Source organism: Balaenoptera physalus (assembly GCF_965194825.1).
Source record: "Balaenoptera physalus genome assembly, chromosome: 12".
Taxonomy (NCBI): domain Eukaryota; kingdom Metazoa; phylum Chordata; class Mammalia; order Artiodactyla; family Balaenopteridae; genus Balaenoptera; species Balaenoptera physalus.
In genome coordinates this window covers 14641592-14662749 of record NC_138897.1, presented here as the reverse complement: position 1 = coordinate 14662749, position 21158 = coordinate 14641592, and the positions used below count along the sequence as shown (strand labels likewise).

The window sequence follows — 21158 nt, the reverse complement described above, 5'->3', positions numbered from 1 at the left end:
GGGCTCAGCAGTTGTGGCTCACGGGCTCTAGAGCGCACGGGCTTAGTTGCTCTGCAGCATGTGGGACCTTCCTGGACCAGGGCTCGAACCCATGTCCCCTGCATTGGCAGGCAGATTCTTACCCACTGTGCCACCAGGGAAGCCCAAGCCTCTTTTTAATTGATGAGTCTACTGCAAATTGCATACTTCAGTTTACTCTGTAAGGAATACAGTTAAACTAAGGCAAAGCTGGTTATGACTCATGTATAATAAAATGAAAACAGTATCATCATTAAACACCAAATAAAGCCATTGATTCCGTGTATTATTCTGCCAGTTTTAATTGAATTGCATTTTCCCCCTTTCAGTTCTTAATTATGCAGTTCAACCTGAATCTTTATTTTTGTGCACAGAATGGGATAATGTTCTCTTCCTCCTTACCTTAGTGTCTAAAAATATAAGCCTATTGAGAACAGAAAAGTCTTTGTTGGTCTTATTTAAAGCAAAACACCTGCTTTTATCCTGGGAGCTGAATGTGTTGCTGTACGGAGGCTGTTACCAAGTGAGGGGACAATAGGGCTGCTTCCTGTTGCATGTCCTTCTCCCTGACCTGTGGTCTCAGCTCTTTCCAAACTGTATCAGAAGAAGAAAACCGTGACATCACATTACCCAGCCAAGAAGATCCAGGGGACCTCTCCAGCCTGCTAGTGAGCATTAACTCTATCGAGACTGTCAAGTCTAGACAGTACAAAGTGAAGTAGATACTATTTAACATGGGTGTATATATGGTTAGTGAGATAATAATCTAAAAATTCATTCTCTTCTTCAGTTAACTTGTGGAAGATTTAAAGGCAAATGCCAGACTCTCTTCTCTGATATGTGCCATACAACTGAGATTATGCGCAAATGAAAACGAACAAAGGGAGATGGAATAAGTGTAGAAACCTAGATTTGAGGGAAAGCCTGTGATTACAATGAAATTCCTTTAATTCAAAAGTGGCAAAGGGAACACAACCTCTACTCTTCTCTCTTCCCATAAGGCTGTTGTCTATTTCTGAAGTGCTTCTGCCAGAGTCAAGTACATGCATCACTCTCATACCAACAGTTTTTATTTCTAAGACTCAATTCACAGGGGCCAGATGTTCTTGTCTAGAGGTATCAATGATAGCAAGTAATGGGCAAGTTATTTACCATGGAGCATATAATAAAGGCAAAATTGTGTATTTTCTGGTAGGACACTGTCCCAACAGAAACCTAGCTTGGTGAATATATCTCAGAATTGAGAATCAAGGGATGAACTGGGGTCAGTCTTTGATGTCCCAATGACATTCAATAGGAACTAAGTAAATAAAGACTGAAGACGTCACCTCACACCAGTCAGAATGGCCATCATCACAAAAATCAACAAACAATAAATGCTGGAGAGGGAGTGGAGAAAAGGGAACCCTCCTGCACTGTTGGTGGGAATGTAAATTGATACAGCCACTATGGAGAACCGTATGGAGGTTTCTTAAAAAACTAAAAGTAGAACTACCATGTGACCCAGCCATCCCACTACGGGGCATATACCCAGAGAAAACCATAATTGAAAAAGACACATGCAGGGACTTCCCTGGTGGCACAGTGGTTAAGACTCCATGCTCCCAATGCAGGGAGCCCGGGTTCAATACCTTGTCAGAGAACTAGATCCCACAGGCATGCCACAACTAAGGAGCCCATGTGCCACAACTAAGGAGTCCATGAGTCGCAACTAAGAAGCCCACCTGCCGAAACTAAGACCTGGCACAACCAAATAAATAAATAAATAAATACTTTTAAAAAAAGACACATGCACCCCAATGTTCACTGCAGCACTATTTACAATAGCCAGGACGTGGAAACAAACTAAATGTCCATCAACAGATGAATGGATAAAGAAGATGTGGTACATACATATATACAATGGAATATTACTCAGCCATAAAAAGGAATGAAATTACATCATCTGTAGAGACATGGATGGACCTAGGGACTGTCACACAGAGTGAAGTAAGTCAGAAAGAGAAAAACAAATATCGTGTATTAACACATACATGTGGAATCTGAAAAAACTGGTATAGACGATCTTATTTACAAAGCAGAAATAGAGACACAGATGTAGAGAACAAACGTATGGATACCAAGGGGGAAAGGGGAGGGTGGGATGAATTGGGAGATTGGAATTGACATATATACACTGTTGATAATATGTATAAAATAGATAACTAATGAGAACCTACTGTATAGCTCAGGGAACTCTACTTAATGCTCTATGGTGACCTAAATGGGAAGGAAATCCAAAAAAGAGGGGATATATGTATATGTATAGCTGATTCACTTTGCTGTACAGTAGAAACTAACACAACATTGTAAAGCAACTATACTCGAATAAAAATTTTTAAAAAAATAAAGACTGGAGGAATATTATCACAGTCTAGAAGCTCAGATGACCAGGGCCTGAGTCAAGGGAAGAGGAAGTGGCTGCCATCTAGACATATCCTGAGAGTTGAGGAATTGGCTTTCTGGGACTGAGAATATCTGATCATCGTTGAGGAACTGGGTCTCCCTGGAATTTCTCCTAGCTCTGGCATATCCGACTCTGCCAATCATGCAGCTGTATCACCAGTAGCCATGCTAATGGAGAAAGCTGTCATGGAATGAGAAAAGGCACTAATTATTCTCATACTCGTTTTACCCATGTTGAAAATCATCTGCCAATATAGTTCCTTGTATCATGTACTGCAAATCACTCTAATGAGCTTATTCCAATTCTATCTTTTTTATTCCCAACCTACCCTTTGATGGAAGAGAGGAGAGAAAGAAAAATGCCCAATAAATGAAAAGGGGGCTGTAGGATATAGAACCCACATGCACTGAGTTCTTTCTATGTTACAGGTACTGCTTGATTTTTTTACATCAGTGACCAGTTCTGTTCGTTTTGGTTTTTTTTTAACATCAGTGATCAGTTTTTTTTAAATATCAATTAGGATTAAAAGATTAAAAATGTCACTTAGATACTAGACAAGTAAGGGTTAAATGTAAATTCAGAGCCATGGGTCTACATAGTTTATAACATTCCTGACTGATTCTATAGTAATAGTAGCTGGCAAGTCTACAAATAATGTTGTTGTTGTTGTTTTTTAACATCTTTATTGGAGTATAATCGCTTTGCAATGGTGTGTTAGTTTCCACTTTATAACAAAGTGAATCAACTATATACATATACCTATATTCCCATATCTCCTCCCTCTTGCGTCTCCCTCCCACCCTCCCTAACCCACCCCTCTAGGTGGTCAGAAAGCACCTAGCTGATCTCCCTGTGCTATGCGGCTGCTTCCCATTAGCTATCTGTTTTACATTTGGTAGTATACATAAGTCCATGCCATTCTCTCACTTCATCCCAGCTTACCCTTCCCCCTCCCCATGTCCTCAAGTTCATTCTGTATGTCTATGTCTTTATTCCTGTCCTGCCCCTAGGTTCTTCAGAACCATTTTTTTTAGATTCCATATATATGTGTTAGCATATGGTATTTGTTTTTCTCTTTCTGACTTACTTCACTCTGTATGACAGACTCTAGGTCCATCCACCTCACTACAAATAACTCAGTTTCGTTTCTTTCTATGGCTGAGTAATATTCCACTGTATATATGTGTCAAATCTTCTTTATCCATTCATCTATAATAATGTTGATTTTTTATGTTCATTGTTCCTAAGGTTGCAAACTAATGCTCACATCACAGTAACATCTATTTTGAATCAATTTCCTGCAAATGCCTTTCACAACTATATTGTTTTTATTAAGAAATTAAAACACAGCTTATTTGGGCAGTATATTTTTTTTTGTTCCACACAAATTCACAGGGATCCAAAAAGATTATAAAGGAGATAAAATTGTCACTTAGAGACTCTCCTTCAGAAGGGTTTATGAAATTATTCTTTCACTATTCAAAATGGGAAATCATAAAACAAGGAGCCTATAACAAATCCTTGGCATAAATTCACATGAAGACTGCCTGCCAACATTTTAATTAAGGACAGTAGGTTGGCTTATCAAATATAATTGAGAGAATATCGACCAAAGGTTGGTTTGTCTAAGGGGCAGTCGATGGTACATGAGATTCTAGGCACAGTGTCTCTCACATTTCCCCTTGATATCCTTTGGAAAGGAACATTCTCCTTCACCTGCCTTCCAAGAACTGAAACGGTTAAATCAAAACACTCAGTTGGATCTGACAGCCAGGTTCTATGGAAATATAAAACTTGGTGCTGAAGGAACTTCATGAAGGTAGTAATTCTATGCCTTTGGGGATCAAGTAGGATTCCCATGATGGAGGAGGGTTGATGCCTCTCCCTGGCTGTAACTTAGCCCTCAACAAGTGTTCTGATAAGATTTGCTGAACTACTTCTGAATACAGAACAACATAGATTTACCCTGACAGCAAACAGGAAAAACGTCCTGAGATTAAAAAAACAACATATTTTCTAGAAAAATGGAAATCAGCTGACAAAAACACCCCATGAAATACATCCCTTGATTCCTTAATGGCATCCTCTTTATAAGCCAGATCTTCTTATGACCTAAACTACTCCCTGATTGTAAATTAAGCGCTGTATGAATAACTTGCCTGACGGTATTCTAGTGATCTAAGGTTCATGTTTAACTATTAACAGGAAATAAGATTCCAGGTACTATGACCTGAGAAGAGTACCACTGGGGTACCATGTAGCAAATTCTGTTTAAGTCTTATAATAAAGAAGTAATGTTTAAGTGCTGGAAGAATGCAAGCCAATGAAGAAATTGATGTAAAAAGAATTTATCCCCTGGGCTGGGGTATTTTATGTCTCAGTATTGAAACCTGAACATTTTTTGCATCAGAAAAGTTATTCTTAGTTGTTGGCAGAGTAAATCCATGTTATCCTGCATTCTGAAGCAGTTCAGCTGAATCTAATTAGAACATCTGCAGATTTATGCAGCTTTCTGTATATTAAAGTCCCTACCCTTGTGAAATAAATATTTCTCCTCAATCCTTTATTTTTACCCATCTCAGTGTTAATCAGACTAATATGGTATAAATTTTAACAACCACTTTTATGATCCTAGGATGAATGGTACAATACAAGTCTAAAATATCAAGACCTTATAAATAGTGTCAGTGTGTACTGGCTTTCAACGCTTTCCAACTCGCCATCAATTTTGGCTTAGAGAAAGGGAAACAATTATGAACTCAGTCACTTGTTTCTTGTTACTAGTTTTTCAGAGATTTTCGAGATGATCCATGCGTTCTTGGGATATTAAGGAGAACCTCTTTGGTCTTGGTTTCTCTTGATAGAGAATCCACTGACTCATGTAGGTAATTACACCAGAAAAAAAAAAAAAAAGGTCAATTTGTTTTTGCCACTTAAATAAATTACTCAGACTCATATAGAAAATGAGGTTTTCTAGAGTTAACTTTAAAATAATCCAACCCTCTTGGGAAGCAAGTCCACTGCCTTTCTTGGGGAGCAAGGCACCTAGATGTTATACTTCACATTAGGACTTTTTAAAAATCTTAACTAGCCTCTCTGTCAGATCAGGCTAATGTCAAGGTCATGAGTAATTTCTACCTTAGTCTTATAACACCTCAAGGTGTTTCCCATTAGTCTTAAGTTAAAAATCAATTTGAATTTTCTCAGGCTGAGAAGCAGTGTAGTGAAAAGAAGCCTAACCTGGAGTCAGATAGCCCTGTTGCAACTCCAGCTTTGTCACTGACCAGGTGTGAACCACTGGGCAGTAATCAAACTACCATGAAGCTCAAATTTTTCTTCGGTAAAATGGAGATAACATTTACCTTTGTATATGATTGTAAGGATTAAATGAAATAATATGTGTAACTAGTACATGCTCAATAAGTAAGAGTGGAAATATAGAGATGGGGACCTGAAAAGGGGAGCGTGCAAAAAAGAGACAATTTTTTGGCAATTTTTTAAAAATTGTAACACTTGTTTAATTTTAAAAAGAAGGCACTGTCAACTCCTAACAGATTGTTTTAAACAAATTCCATCAGCTTCTTCAAGTCATGCTACAATTTAAAGCAATGATTCTCAAAGTGCTGCCGGGGCCAGCAATAGCAGCAACTCTTGGAAAAGTCTTCGAAATGCAGATTCTTGGGTCCCACCCTGACCTACCAACTCAGAAACTTTGAGAATGGGGCCTGGCAACCTGTGTTAAGCCTTCCAGTGCGTGCTCAAGTTTGAGAAACACTGTTTTCAGCCTTCCTTCAAATGTCAGCATAACCCCTAAAGCTTCCTCTATGAGGATGTGAAGATTCCCAGTAGATTTGCTAAATGATCTGAATCTTCACTTCCTCCCTCTTGGCATTCGTCTCCTGCTCTTTATTCAGGACTAATGGATGTTCACACTGGCCAATTAGTCAGTGCTACAATTCAAATGGCCCCAGCTGTATCCAGAATTCACATGAAAGGTTTCCTAAAATATTTGAGTGGGTTTTTTAAAAAACATTGCAGATCTTCCTGTTTGAAAAACAAGCATTTGGACCTATTTTTATTCAAGTATGAGGTATATTCATGCATTGCATTCATGTGTTGCTTCCTCTATATAATTATTTTACATGTTCATCCAATACAAACACTGCTAAAAACTAGTTTAAGACTTCTACAAATTGAGATTATATCTGAGCTCAGTCCTAAAGAACTTCCTAAAGAAGGAATCGCTTAAACAAAGAGGTGGAAGAAGGTGGAGAATTTCAGGTGGAGGTTAGTTATAGCAAGCAACAGCTTGGTGTTTTTCAAAATGTGAAAGTAAGTCAATGGAGAAGTATTGGGAAAATATAATTAAAAATATATTTTTCTCTCAATCCAGGAAACCTCTCCACAAACATAGAAGAGAAAGAAAACAATTTTATTATTGAATCAGTGTTAAGCCAGAATGTGATACTCATCACAGCAATCCACTAAGAGAGTATAAAGACTGCAAGACATCTCACCCTTTCATAGAGCCAAGCAGATCAACCCTTTACAAACATGTTCTCCAGATAAACAATAACTAGTCAAGTAAGAGGACTTGACAGCACCATTTGTCACACACAGTTCTTCCTAAATTTACTTAGTAGTTGGGGTGACCATCTGTGTTAGCTAATTGGCTTTATCCAAAGGAAAAATTAACTTCTCTTTATGACAAGAGGTAGTTTTGTAACTTGGAGCGAGGGACAACCAAAGTTAGGCTCCTACCCTCCCACAGAAACTGGGCCATGGAGGCTCCATCTTCTTGGATGATGACATTTCAAAGAGACAATAGAAAGAATTTAACAATTACAAGTTCTCTAAAGTAAATACTCTAAGAATAGAGAGTAGGAGGAAGTCTCTTCCCTTATTTTCAACAGAGAGAATTAAGCCTATTATTTTTCATTTGTATTCACCCTTGCAAGAGGCATGAATTAAAGTCCACAGAAGGGGCTTCCCTGGTGGCGCAGTGGTTAGGAATCTGCCTGCCAATGCAGGGGACACGGGTTCGAGTCCTGGTCTGGGAAGATCCCACATGCCGCGGAGCAACTAAGCCCATGCACCACAACTACTGAGCCCACGTGCCACAACTACTGAAGCCCGCGCACCTAGAGCCCGTGCTCCGCCATAAGAGAAGCCACTGCAATGAGAAGCCCACGCACTGCAATGAAGAGTTAGCCCCTGCTCACCACAATTAGAGGAAGCCTGCGTGCAGCAACGAAGAGTAGCCCCCGCTCGTCGCAACTGGAGAAAGCCCGTGCGCAGCAACAAAGACCCAATGCAGCCAAAAATAAATAAATTAATTAATTAATTTTTTAAAATGACACTTTAGAATATTTACTTAAATAGGAAAAGGTCCATGGCTTAGAATGAGGTTACAATATCACATGTTTAGTGTGACCTATTTTTGCAACACATATACTCCAAAGGAAGGAACACGTTAACACACGAACACATTAACAATGACATCTCTGGGTGGAGTAGGAAATGGTGTTCCAAGGTAGTTTAATTTTTTCCCTTTATTTGTATTTTCCAATTTCTTCAATAATCACAACTGTCTTTTATAATTAGGGAAATAAAAGTTGAACAGGAACAACAAGATGAAGAATTGGGACAAGGAGAAGAAGAATTCCTGGAACTAAGGCAGAGTGCTTTATTTTCTCTTTCTCCCCAAACCTCAACCACCTAAAATGAAATGCGTTATGCTTATTTTGTACATCTAAATGCAAAATGTTTTAATTTCATCTCCAAAGCATCAATAATACCGTCCACACTCACATCTGTTAATCTGTTATATTGGGGGTTTTAGAATCTGTACGGTGGGATCTCTGAAGTCCACATTCTGCTGTCAATCTTAACACCAGGGGTTTTAGAAAGCAGCATGAATGAAATGTGCTAACCCTAGCCTTGGGATACAATAATTTTACAAAACATGTTTATTTTTTTTAACCAAAGAATTAATATACATTTGAGCTGCTATACACAAAAATATTCACTTTTCAACTTGAAAGCTCAGCTGCAATGGGAAGAGAATATAATGCATTGTAAGAAAAATTTAAAGTTATAAGCTTGTGTGGCCATGCATAAAAACTCTGAAAAACTGTGACCATCCAAGGATTGCTCTCTGAATGGGTCTTTTATTCCAGTGAGTTGGCACAGTGAAAGATGCCCTGCATTGTTCTGACATCACACCAGGGTGAAAACACACATTTCTGTTGACATCGATACAATGCACTACAATATATTTTTTATATCCTCTGTAGGTGTTCTGAAAGGACCCCATTGGTGGAAATGTTTTTTTAAAAAATTGCAGGAAAATCCCTGCAATGAATAGAGCACAAAAGCATTTCAATTTCCTAGGAAAAACTGGAGTCTACTTAGAAATGTAACAGTAACATTAAGCATACAAATAGAAAGAAATTTCAAAGGGAACATATAGAACACTTTTCCTGTGTCACAGTTCATTATGCAAACGCTACACATCTTAGTATAATGCGGTATTCTTCAGAAAATTAGTTTATCAGGAAACTTGTGCATAATAAAACTAAGTGGATCAAGAGAAACTTAATTTTGATGTAGACATGGTTTTATCTCTCCCTCAGCTCTTTTGCTCCCATGCTTCCTGATCTTAATCAAAATTATCTTTATTTGAATTCTTATAACTGAGTTTTCTTGTGGACTTTATAGCCCCTCTATCAAATTCCAGAAATCAAACTCTAAAATATTATCAGATGCAGGTGTGAATGGCAATATGGATAATATGGGATGAAATTAAACCAGTGGGAAACCAGACAAGTAAGGAACAGATGCAAAGTTTGGACTCCAGTGGGTCTTGGATATGGAATACTCAAGTGTAAGAAGAGCTCAGAATCTTGTTACATGCAGCTTGACTCAGAAACTGGAGAAGCACAGAAGAAGCTACTCACCAAAATCAATTCATCTCAGCCATATATATATATATATATATATCTGTCTCCTATGACTCTCACATTGTGCAAAACAATAGCCCCAAAAGAATTATAGCAATTAGGGTACTTAAACATTTGCTAGCTTAATTTGATGTTAATTATAGACAGATATAGATAGATATTAAATGAAAATAGTATAATACAGTGTGCTTAAATTGATATGGGCTCCATTGTATAAAAGTGTCAAAATGAAGTGATTTAGGATTCTATATGCTGTATCTTCTCTCTTATATGAGCATATTCATACAGTACAATATCCATATAATAGTAATTCTGTCCTAAAACATGTAGAACACCCCACCCAAAATAAAGGCACGAGTAAGAATGAAACCAGTCATTAGTTAAAGCATTCTACTGAAAACAATTTGAGTTTTAATTTGCCAGAGAAGAGGAGGTAAGAAATTTTTTTAAGTTTTAATTTTTTAACTTGTGGTAAAATATAAATAAATATAAAATTGACCATTTTAACCATTTGTAAATGTACAGTTCAGCAACATTAAGTACATTCACATCGTTGGGCTAACATCACCACCATTCATGTCCAGAATTTTTTCATCTTCCCAAACTAAAATTCCACACTCATTAAACAATAACTACTCATAGTAAAAAATTTTAAATATAGGAAAAATATCAACAAATGTACAAAAACGTCATTTAGTAAGTCAAACTTAGATTAAAGAAAATAGATTTCAATGTGATGTTTCCCAAATGTAAAAACTCTTTTGTGATTTTTTTGCTATATTCTAGCATGTTTATTAACTAGTATTGTTATTAACTTCAATATTTATTATCTGATTAGCTAGCTATTTCTGCTTAACCCCCAGTACACTGGAAAAAATACTCATCACTGTTTATCATCTAAGTCCAATGGACCCTTTTTATTTTTTTATGTGTTAAAGTCATCTTACAAATAAATTACAGAAGAATAAAGAGAAAATTTTAAAACTATTTAAAATTTCACAAGAATTTAAACATAAAAAACCTCGTTTGATCAAGTAAATTTTGATGCGCAAGCATCATAAAAGATGAAATAGTACTGTCATACATGCTTTTTGTGAGTCTTGTCACAAAATATAGGCATATTGAAGTCCTTCCTAGTTGAACAACAAACTAGATGAGAATGACCTATTTTCTTTTGTGTCCTTAGAAATAAATCGTTCACTCAATGGTTTTTAAATTTGGGAAAATACATGCTAGACAGCTCCATCTGAAAACTAATAATCTCAAATTTTGCTTATATGATCAATTTATGATCTGCCTCTTTGCATTTATCATTTGATTCATCCTATAATTTTGAACCAGTTTCCTCTATTTCTTCCCTTTGCCATTTTGAATAGCAATGTAAAATTCTGAATTATCAACCTTTTCAATGAAAACTAAAAGCAGACCACAAAGATGATGTCTTCAGTCTTATACCATTCTTGAAATATGATACAATACTTTGGGCAACATAATAAGAAAGCTGAAGAATGATTTATTTTACTATTATATCATTTTCGGAGGATTTCAAATTTAGGGGATTCTATCATTCTTATTGATGAGTAATGATGAAATAATTCCTAAGATGATAAACTAGCACAATGTTCCAAGATATAAAAAGTAATGATAATAATAAGATCACTAAGATCTCATATCTTAGATTTACAAAAGTGTTTAATGGACCCATACAGAAATTGCAAGATTGAATGATTTTTTTCCTATTTAAAAGATATGGCAAATTTTCTCTTTGTTCTTTGGAAGGCATTGAAGAAAGAAGAAAAGTCATGAAGTACCAATCCTTACAAATAGCTAAACCTGTTCAAAAAATAAACTCCAAAACTAAAATTGGATCCAATGGATCCCAATGAAATAAATTACTGTAGAAGTAAACTCTGTATCACTAACATAATTAGAAAACCAATAATATTGATACTTTCTGTATCTGTTAGGACTGTGTTCCTTTATATACCCACTTAAACTGACAAATAAATCTCTCATGAAAAAGCAGTCAAGAGATAGCTATGGTAGTGCATTGGTTATCAGAGATCAGTATACTTCTTATTTTTCTGCTTTGCCTTTCTTAGCATGAGTCCTTCGTTCTCAATTGTTTCATGATCTAATTCAACTGCTGTTGCTCCAGCCATCTCATCTATATGAGAAGCAGAAAAGAAGAATGGGGCTGGAGCAAAAAGTGTGCATCTCTCAGATGAATCAGCTCTCCTTAAGCATCCTTCCTGGATGTCACACATGGCATTTCTGCTCATCTCACTAATCAGAACTAAGACACATGACCACACCTAGCTGCAAGGAAGGCTAGGCATTATAGTCTTTCAGCTGGATATATTGCCACTACCAATAACAAAGAGCCTCCTTTAATAAAGAAGAAGGTAGTAATGAAAATAGGGTAGGTAACCAATATTTTGTGCCACAACTACCAAAACCCAGAAGGTAATCACAACCCACACAAGAAAAAATAATATTATAGATAGATATATATTATTGATAGCTGAAGTCCAAAGCCCAAAAGCTTCTCTCACTTGGCTAAAAAGGGAAAATATCAAGTACTAGAAAAATGTTAGCGATTTTCTCCTTGACTTCAATCCATACTGAAAAGGGCAATAACAATTTCCCACCAATGATTTGATTTAGTGATTCAGTATGATTAATGACACATTTATGTAACACTTAAAATCACCTCCTGAATGACCAGTAGTGTGCCTCCCACACTTTGGAAAAGTAAAAAACTGGTTGCTAGGTCAAGGAATTCTAAATTAGAATTTTGGAATTTATACCTCAACAGGTACTTAGACATTATCTACCCATAGAATCATAAACTCACAAAATTTAAAATTATTTTAGAAGTAATCTTTTCCCATTGAATAGGATGATTATTTTACAAACATCTTTGGAGGCTAGTTATCTAAAACGCTATTTCAACTCTTGGAAGGGCTGAACCATTGGAATGAAGATAGAGCCAATAATTGGCAACCAATTCCATTTTAAAATCTTTCTAATCCTAAAAAATGCTTCCTTATACAAAATTAAAATAAGCCTTCTAATACAACTTACCCTGTTTCCTCTCTGGAACTATATAAAAAAAGGAATTTAACCACTCTTCCATGTATAAATCCTCTAAAATTTTATTTATCTACTTTTATTCATTTATAACTTCCACTTATTCTTATTTAAAAGACCACTTGAATACATTTTTATGTAAAAATTAGAATTTATACAAATAAAGAGCCCCTTGACCCTCCCTGAATCCCACAGAGGGAATCATTATCATCAGCTTGTTATGAATTATTACAGATCCTTATCTCTTTATGCACATAGGGAAATGTTTTGTGGGGTTTTCCCATAAACTATAATACACACATTTTATATACATTTTTTTTCACTTAATAAACCTTCATGATATTTTGCATGTCAGAATTTATGGAGCTGCCTCCTTAATTTTAACCGCTGCACGGTATTCCATTGTTGTGTCAAGGGTACAGCCTATGATAAATCCTTAGGATATTTCCAATTTGAGGCAATTAACAAAACTGCTAGAGTAAAGAGCCTTGTAAATTTATTTGTATATGTACCTTTGTGCATATGCACTTGTGTACAAAATTTCTCTGAAATCACCTACAAATGTGCATTTTTAAAAACTATACGTTTTAAAATGTGCATTTTTCAAAAATTGAGCATGCCAAGTTGGCATGCAACACAACTATACCATCTCAGACCCTAACAGATTATGAGAGTCTCCATTTCCTCACATTATCACCAACACCGATACGATCAGTATCTGTGCCTTTTCCTAATCCGAAACAACCATTTTTTTTTAAGTCATTTGCAATATTTCTAAAATCTTTTCTTTCCAAGCCTAGCCCTCCAGTTCCTTCAATCCTACCTTTATAGGTTGTGGTTTTTACACCCTTCACTATCCTAGCTTGCCTCCTGGAGATGCTTCAGTTTATCACATCACTGTAGCTCTTCAAATGTATTTCCAGGAACTGATTATAATGGTATACAACTGTACTTTGACCTAACCAGTATACAAAATAGGACTGTTACCTATCTTCTTTCGAACTGGTAGATCTTAATATTTTGTGAGTCACTGTTCTCATTAAGAATCCAATAAAAGGTATGAACCTTTTCTCCTAAAAAAAAAAAGGTACACATACATGCGATATGCATACAATGTCAGAGGTTTCATGAAGTAAAGATCCAAAGTTAATCATTTATTAATGCAGCTCCAAATCACATTTATATTTTAGTAGCCATATCACATTATTGTTGACTCACATTGAGTTTGCAGTCAACTAAATCTCAAGTCTAATTTACATTATATATTTAACTACTGGAAAATTACATCTTTGTCAGCCTGTATTTTTTATACTTTTTGAATTTAAGTGCTGAGCATTTGCATTATTCTTTTAATGTTTCATCTTTTCATTTTCTAGCTATTCTATCAGCCCACTGAGCTCTTTGTGAACTGTTTTAAGTCTGCTAATTTATGAATGTCTTCATTCATCTCAATGAAAAAGATTTAAGTAGGAGCACAACATGCCATACAGCTTCTCTCCAGAAGCTTTCAGTTTTTTTCAACAAATATTTTTTGAGTGACCACTGTGGTCCAGCCTCTGACATAACTAAGCTGTGACCTAACACCTACCTGTCTCCCCCGCGAAAGATCCTAGTACAAATTCATCAACGTCTTGCTGAAATCCAGGTATAGTTTATGCATAGTATCATGTAGTCTACCAAATGAGTAACTTCAGGAACTGATATTAGCTAGCACTGCCCTGATTTGTTCGTATATTCTTTCAAAAGATTTTTTGACCATATTCTAGGTGAGAGGTGCTGCCCCTGAGCTGGAACTACAATGGTGCACATGACAAAATGACGCCTCTCTTGCTGAGCTTATAGTCTGGTGAGGGATCGCTGTGCTCATACTGGCTCCAAGTCCGCCACACCTCTTGCTGAGTGTTCCAAAGCTTCTATCGAATAATCCATTCTAAAAGTGTGCCCACTATAAAAACAATGGGTCAGGGACTTACTTAATCTTTCCAAAAGTAAATAGCTAACTCATGATTAAGTTTGGCATTATTTGATCAACAGTAAGAGTGGTGAGTTACGAAAATGGTGTCTAAAAAAAATTCAAGAATTTTTTTGTAAGTAAATGAAGCGGAAAAGGACAACAGAGGACAGCAAGAAGATTACAACAAACTCAGAACACTGAAAAGTAGTGTAATATAATCTATTGAACTTGAAGATAAATTTCATTTAATGAAATTCATAGTATTCTCTCTTATTATCTTTGCAAATTCACTATCACCAGAGGCACATCCCCTACTTGCATATTCCAAAAAGGAAGTCCAGGATCTAAGTCTCTGAGTCTCTGGCAACCAAGCTTAAAGATTTCACTGTTTAATCATGTAGTCCATATCTATGAAAATGCCCAGCTCTATTCCTAGATTTGTGGGTGTCTCAAAATGTAACTATCATAAGCATTTGCTTCTTCAGGAGGGCACATGGTAACACAGAATTAACAATTCCACTGGAAAAGTTGAATTTGGTTTGTTTAGTGTCAATGAGCTTTTTTTAAGCAGTTTTCATCTGAATAGTCACAAATTCCATTTTCAGTAAAGTCCATATCATAAAACGAGCTCCTTTTCTAAGCTGCTTTTTAAAAATCTATATAATACCACGCTTACTGTGCTTAATATCTAAAATAACAAAAGAAGCATATTGATTTGGGATTAATATGGTTTTAAGACCATGCATTCATGACCTGAATCTGGATGTAACATAAAAAAAAAAAAAAAAAAATTCATGAAGTGCATTGTTAAATTAGTATCAGTAGTTCTTGAGCTCCATGGGAAGGAAAAGTGATTTCCTACATAAGCTTAAAGCCATAATTAAACATATATTTCATTTCTCTTTCAAGAATATTCTTTTGAGCACATCTGATAACAGCTGCAGGGAAAGCAATTGGCAGTTTCCAGTCAAAAGGAAAACTACTGGTTCTTTATAAGCTACTTTATGGCTTTTCAAATTCTCTTTTTGTCTCTGCAGCTCATGTTCCACTGCTTGATGTTATTTGTTGAATCAGAAATCAGTGTTTTACTGGAAAAACTAATGTTGCTACAAGTGAAAAAAAATTAAACAGCCAAATTAATGAGAATTTCTCTAATTGCTTTCTAGTTAACCAGGCATTTCTGTTGACCCTTGCTCTGTGTCTTTGAGAAAAGCTGTTATTAGAAGAAAACTACATAGTAATAACTGCAAATTACATTTTTTAAAAAACCCAAACTATTTCTATATCTCAGAGAAATATTACTACTCAGCATGGGAGCCAGGATTCTGAAAAAGATCATCACGCTGTGAGCTTTTGATTACATGAGCTTTAATAGAAATTATTCATGGACTACACTATAAGTAAGAATGAAAATATATATTTGTTAAATGTTATATTTCTATGAATATGTAGTAAATATATCAATACATACATATTTATAAACATATGTCAAATATATGAATGTATTTCTAAATATATATATTTTTATAAATAGCCATATTTCATAGGTATAACTAGTAAGTGTAAAAGGGTCTACAATTCATAAATAAAACTGCCCATGACTCATCTATTTAACATAAACTTACTCTATGAAACACTAGGGGAAATATGTTCCAAGGACTATATTTTGCTCTTGACTGTTCTTTTGCACAGACAGCAATGTGTTTTTCTATTATTCTTGCTTATTTATTGTCCTGAGTCTATAAACATTAACAATTAGCAAAGGAGGAAATATTTTCAGTGAATTTAAAACATTTGCAACTCTTCTTTCCCTTCTTCTAGGCAAGTTAACTTTCTCTGAAGCAGCAGAAGAGAGGAAAAAATTAAATTGTTAATTTTGTAACTTAGGGTAAGGCTTGTGAATAAGCAACCCGCTTACCTACTAACTAAAAACACAACTTTATAATTATCACCTGGTTTTATTGCTTCCTGTTCTTTCCCTTTATCCAACATCACAATAAGCATTAGCTACTACACATAATGGTTACCCACAGCATCCATCCTAAGCAAAATTATGAAATTGACAATCATGTTTTTACTTTAGAAAACATGTGAGTGAGCCAAAGCTTAGTAAGCTAGTCAGCTGTTAAAACTAAATCATCAAGCATGGAGGAAACGCAATGGCTTTGTCCAATGGGAGAAGTAGGAACAAGGGCAAATCCTGAGCAGGTCAAGAATCACATGAAGAGTGGGCCACGAAAGATGTAGTCAACAGACTCAGGCCAGCACCAAAGAAGCAGAGAATGAGTATTTAGAGCACAGGGAGAATAATTTTTGGAGGGGGCTATATCCCCTTAGTGTCCCCCTTGTCAGCCCTGCCAGGACAGAATCAGTGACAGTGTTGATCATTAGATTCCAGAGCTTCTAAAATATCTCCCATTACTCAACAGTCCCTTTCCCTTTCTCTCCCTCCCCCTCCCCCTCTCTCCTTCCCTCCTGAAAACATCTTACTGAAAATGCAAGAGAAAACTGAGGATTATGTTTCTGAGAGGAAAGCCAAAATCCTCGAGATGCTCATGTCAGACTGCAGGGTCTGTATTTACAATTTCCTCACCTTTTTTATTCAGATTTGTTCTCAGGCAGAGAAAGATGAACAGAAAGTGGTGGGAAGGTCCAGGAAAGATGCCGTCATTGCCCCATAGAGCAGAAAGTGTAGTCCTCTACTCTCAGATAAGAGGAAGCTCGAAGGAAGGAGACAGAGAACGAGGAAGAAGGGGGTGCGGGACAGCTGAGGGGCAGCGGAATGAGGGGCACCCCGTGCCCCCCTCAGTGCCCCTCAGGCGGTGCTGAGCAGGTGACCCCAGCAAGGCCTGCCCCGCCCGGAGCACGTTCACCCTGCCACTCGCTGCACTGTTCTGTGCCCCAACTTAAAATGGGAATAAAGAGAAACTACTTCCCAGGGTGGCTGTCACGATCAAATGACTTAACATATAGAAAGCTCTTAGACAAGGGCCTGGCACACAATAAGCTCTCACTAAATCATTTTGTAAGAAATACAACATGGCATACAAGAGGTCTAAAGACATAAAATTTCGAAAGGGTTTGAAGATGGTTTTTCAAAGGCTGGGCAAAGGAGAGGAATTATATGAGGAAAATGGCATTCTTTATCTTCTCGAAATACAGTATCTTTAATAGACCTAGAAAATGGGCAAGGGAGCAGTTTTTGTTTGTTTGTTTGCTTGTTTTGTTTTTTTGACCAAACATAAGTAAGACTCTCTAACTCCAGTCTCATAAGTAAATCAGTTCCTTCGTATGGGCAGAGTGTGAGGAGAATTAAAACATCTTGTCCACTGTCTCCCACTGTTCTTTCCGTGACAGGTCAATATTGCGTGTCTCAAAAGGACTGGCTTAATGGCCTACATCAGCAGCATACTGTGAGATTCATTTTCTTTGCAGGAAAGCCAGTCATCATTTTCATAAACATCTGCAGTCACTGCTCATCTTTGCTGCGGTGTCCTGTGACACATCCTCGCTGTTTCGTTAAGCAGTAGTCTTAACGAAAGACTGTCAGAACGTCGACCAGCCCTGCTGACCTCTGGGATGACTCGAGCAGGGAAGAAGCCCCGAACACGGGAGAGCAATGATTTGGTCTGTGGTCAGTTAGGCAGGGACCTGACGGAACCACAATGATGAAACATGTTTTAAGAATAAACAGTGTGAAAGGGGCACAGAGCAAATTGGGGGTCAGAGCAGAGTGAGAGGAGAGCATCAAGAATTAGGAGAACAGTATTACCGTTGGTACGAGGAGACTTGGGAAAAAGAGGAAACAGTGAGAAAGAAGAATCTGTTGAGATGTATGGGGATCTAGATCTCTCTTTGAGTAGCCATGTAACCTCAGGCAACTCTCTTCACTTCTCTGAGTCTGTTTTTCATCTGTAAAAATAATAATGAGTATAACATTTACTATGTGGCGGGCCTTGTTCTAACTACCTTATATGTGTCAACTCATTCTATCATCACAACAATCCGATGAGGTAGGAACTAAAAATTTTGTTATTATCCTAACCCGTTCTACAGAAGAGGAAACTGGTGGAACAAAGATTAAGTAATTTGTCCAAGGTCACCCCCCTAGAAAGCAGAGGACCCAGAATTCCCACCCAGGTAGCCTAGTTCCAGGGCCCATGCACTCAACCACTATGCTACACTGCCTCTCTGAAGAGGTAGAGAACTGAACTACAAATATGTCTCAAACTTTTCTTTGAAATGGACAAAAAGACAGACTTCTTGGTTTCTTTCATTTTCAACCCTTCATAAACCACTACTATTGTAATAGTAAAGTATTAGAAAAACGAGCACAGGATTGGATGTTCTTGCAATGTCAAGTTACTATAAAAGTTTCTAAATGCACTCTATTTCTGTACTTTTATCACGGACCACTTACAAATGGTTCCCAGACCAGCCTCAGTCCATCGACCATGCTACGTGAAGCACTAAACTGATGACCTCTAAATTCCAGCTCCGTGGTTCTAAAGGGCAAATTTTGAAACACTGCCCATGTTTCCCTCTTCTCTACAAAAACTCAATCCCAATAGAGGTTAAAATCAAACCTAAATAAGGCACCTAAAACAGTGCCCACTTTAGGTTAGAATCTTCCCTTCATTGACAAGCATTTGCTGAGCACCTGCTTCATTTCTGGTGTTGTATCAGGTGTCACAGACAGAAAGATAAAGATACAGCCCCTTCCACAAACTCAGACTCTAGAAGGGAAGACAAAAACTACATTTGGTGCTACAAGATTGCCACAAGTGCTGATGACATTTAAAGCTATAAGAGTAAAAAGAAGAGATGTTCTTTCCTCTCTCACTTCAGCCCCTTTCAAGAAATAAATGGAATGAAAACTGTGATTCCCAAGCCATCCATTCTACCAGCTGAGTATAGGGTGGGGAGGTGTCAGGGTGGCATAAAAATGGAATCTCCAGTCAAGTCACAGCATCAACTGGGCTTTGGCCTTACCCATGCTACAGCAACCCTGGCCCTCTTCCTCCTTAATATTTCTACCAACGAGGTCTGGGTGCACGCAAGATGTCTCATGTATACTCCATAACTACTCCTCTTGATGCCCATGGGACATCATGGCCGTTTTCCTCCTACTTTGAGCTGGTTCATTGTGGTGATGTCTTCTCTTATGTATGTAGGTAAGTGATAGCTCAGCCACTGATGGCCACTAGAGTCTCCTGTGCTCAATAAGGAAGGTCCCGCTATCTGGTCAAGTTTTCCATTTCCCATCACCATTGAAGAACTCCATCAATGTCTCCATATCACAACTCTCCTAGAGTTTGTTTGTTCTTCCACTGTGCTTGCCTCATTTCTCTTGTACGGAACTGAAGTCTCGGTTCACAGGGTCGGGGTTGAAAGGACACCGACGGATTCTAGGTACAGTCACGCCTCTCAGACACTAGTGCAAGGCTCTCTGAGATGCGCACATCACCTCTCCCTCTGAGATGAAATCATCCCAGTCCCCTTAGTTCTTTCAAGTAAAATGGATCCACCAGTCCTCAGACAGGCCTGATACAGGCTTAAGCTAGAATACCTGTTCAAGATTATGACTGTAGCTCGACAATATGTCCCCTCTCCTTTCATTTTTAATGATCACCATTTGTCTATATGCCACGGTGATTCCAGGCTTCAATAAGCCTCCACAATACTACACCCAGTAATCTATTTCGTGCAGGCAGCAGTGGATCGTGTTATACCGGGAATCTGGGGGGTGAAGGGGCATTTATCTGAATCTCTGGGCAGTGTGGAGGTGTGCACAGAATCACAAGCCTGTGACTTCTTTGCTATACATGGCAAACAAGGGAACTTTTTGGACAATCATAATGTGCTAGATTTTTAAATGCTAATTCACATATCTTTTGACATTTGTTTCTCCATTATTCTCCTTCCAAACACGTACCATTGCACTGGGTGTTGATTCTGGAAGTTTTGCAGAATACCTCCTACATCTTAGAGTCATATTTCCTCTCTCAGCTGTTCTAACTTACATAAAACTTGACTTTCGGATAAGATATGTTTTTTGTGTCTTGCCCTTTCAATTGTATATAACCTCCAAATAATCACCATTATTATGTTTGTTGTTCGAATAAACAGCAAGCCAATTCTATACATCCGGTGACTTCTGCTCTAAAGGGAAATCCCGGTTTTCAAATGCAGCCACAACTTAATTTTTTTTTTTCCTTTTTTCCAAATTTGACTTATCTTCTCCAAACCACCTGGAAGAAGCACAGAGCACTCTTCCCTCCTCTTCTCTCCAGCACACCTGTGCGGCCTCTCCTCCCCAGATTCTCTCTAGCACAAAAGAGTTAAACCACCAGGGCTATTCTTTCAAAGTCAGCAATGTGCCTATCACATCAAGAGCAGACAGAAGCTCTGGGGAGTTCATTATGAGAAGTAATTCTTCACTAAGCCTTTCTCAAATAAACAGTGATGATTTACAATTATTATTTCTTGTTTCAAATTATAGCTACCCTTCTCTCCCTTACTTCAGACTTATGTTCCTTTGTAGTTGATACTTTGAAGAAAAAAAAAGACTCTGGAATCATTACACTTCAGCCCCTAAGTTTGTGTCACATATCATATGTGTAACTGTGAGGAAGCTGTAACTTCATAGGTGACCCACACTGGTATGACAGCACAGGGCACCTGG

At 37.4% G+C, this 21158-nt stretch overlaps 1 protein-coding gene across 2 annotated transcripts in view; it reads left to right on the top strand.

Annotated features, from left to right (window-relative positions):
• The window catches only part of CDH20 (cadherin 20), a 212557-nt gene that overhangs the window by 66898 nt on the left and 124501 nt on the right, over positions 1-21158 (top strand). The gene's annotated exons all lie outside the window — the stretch shown is intronic.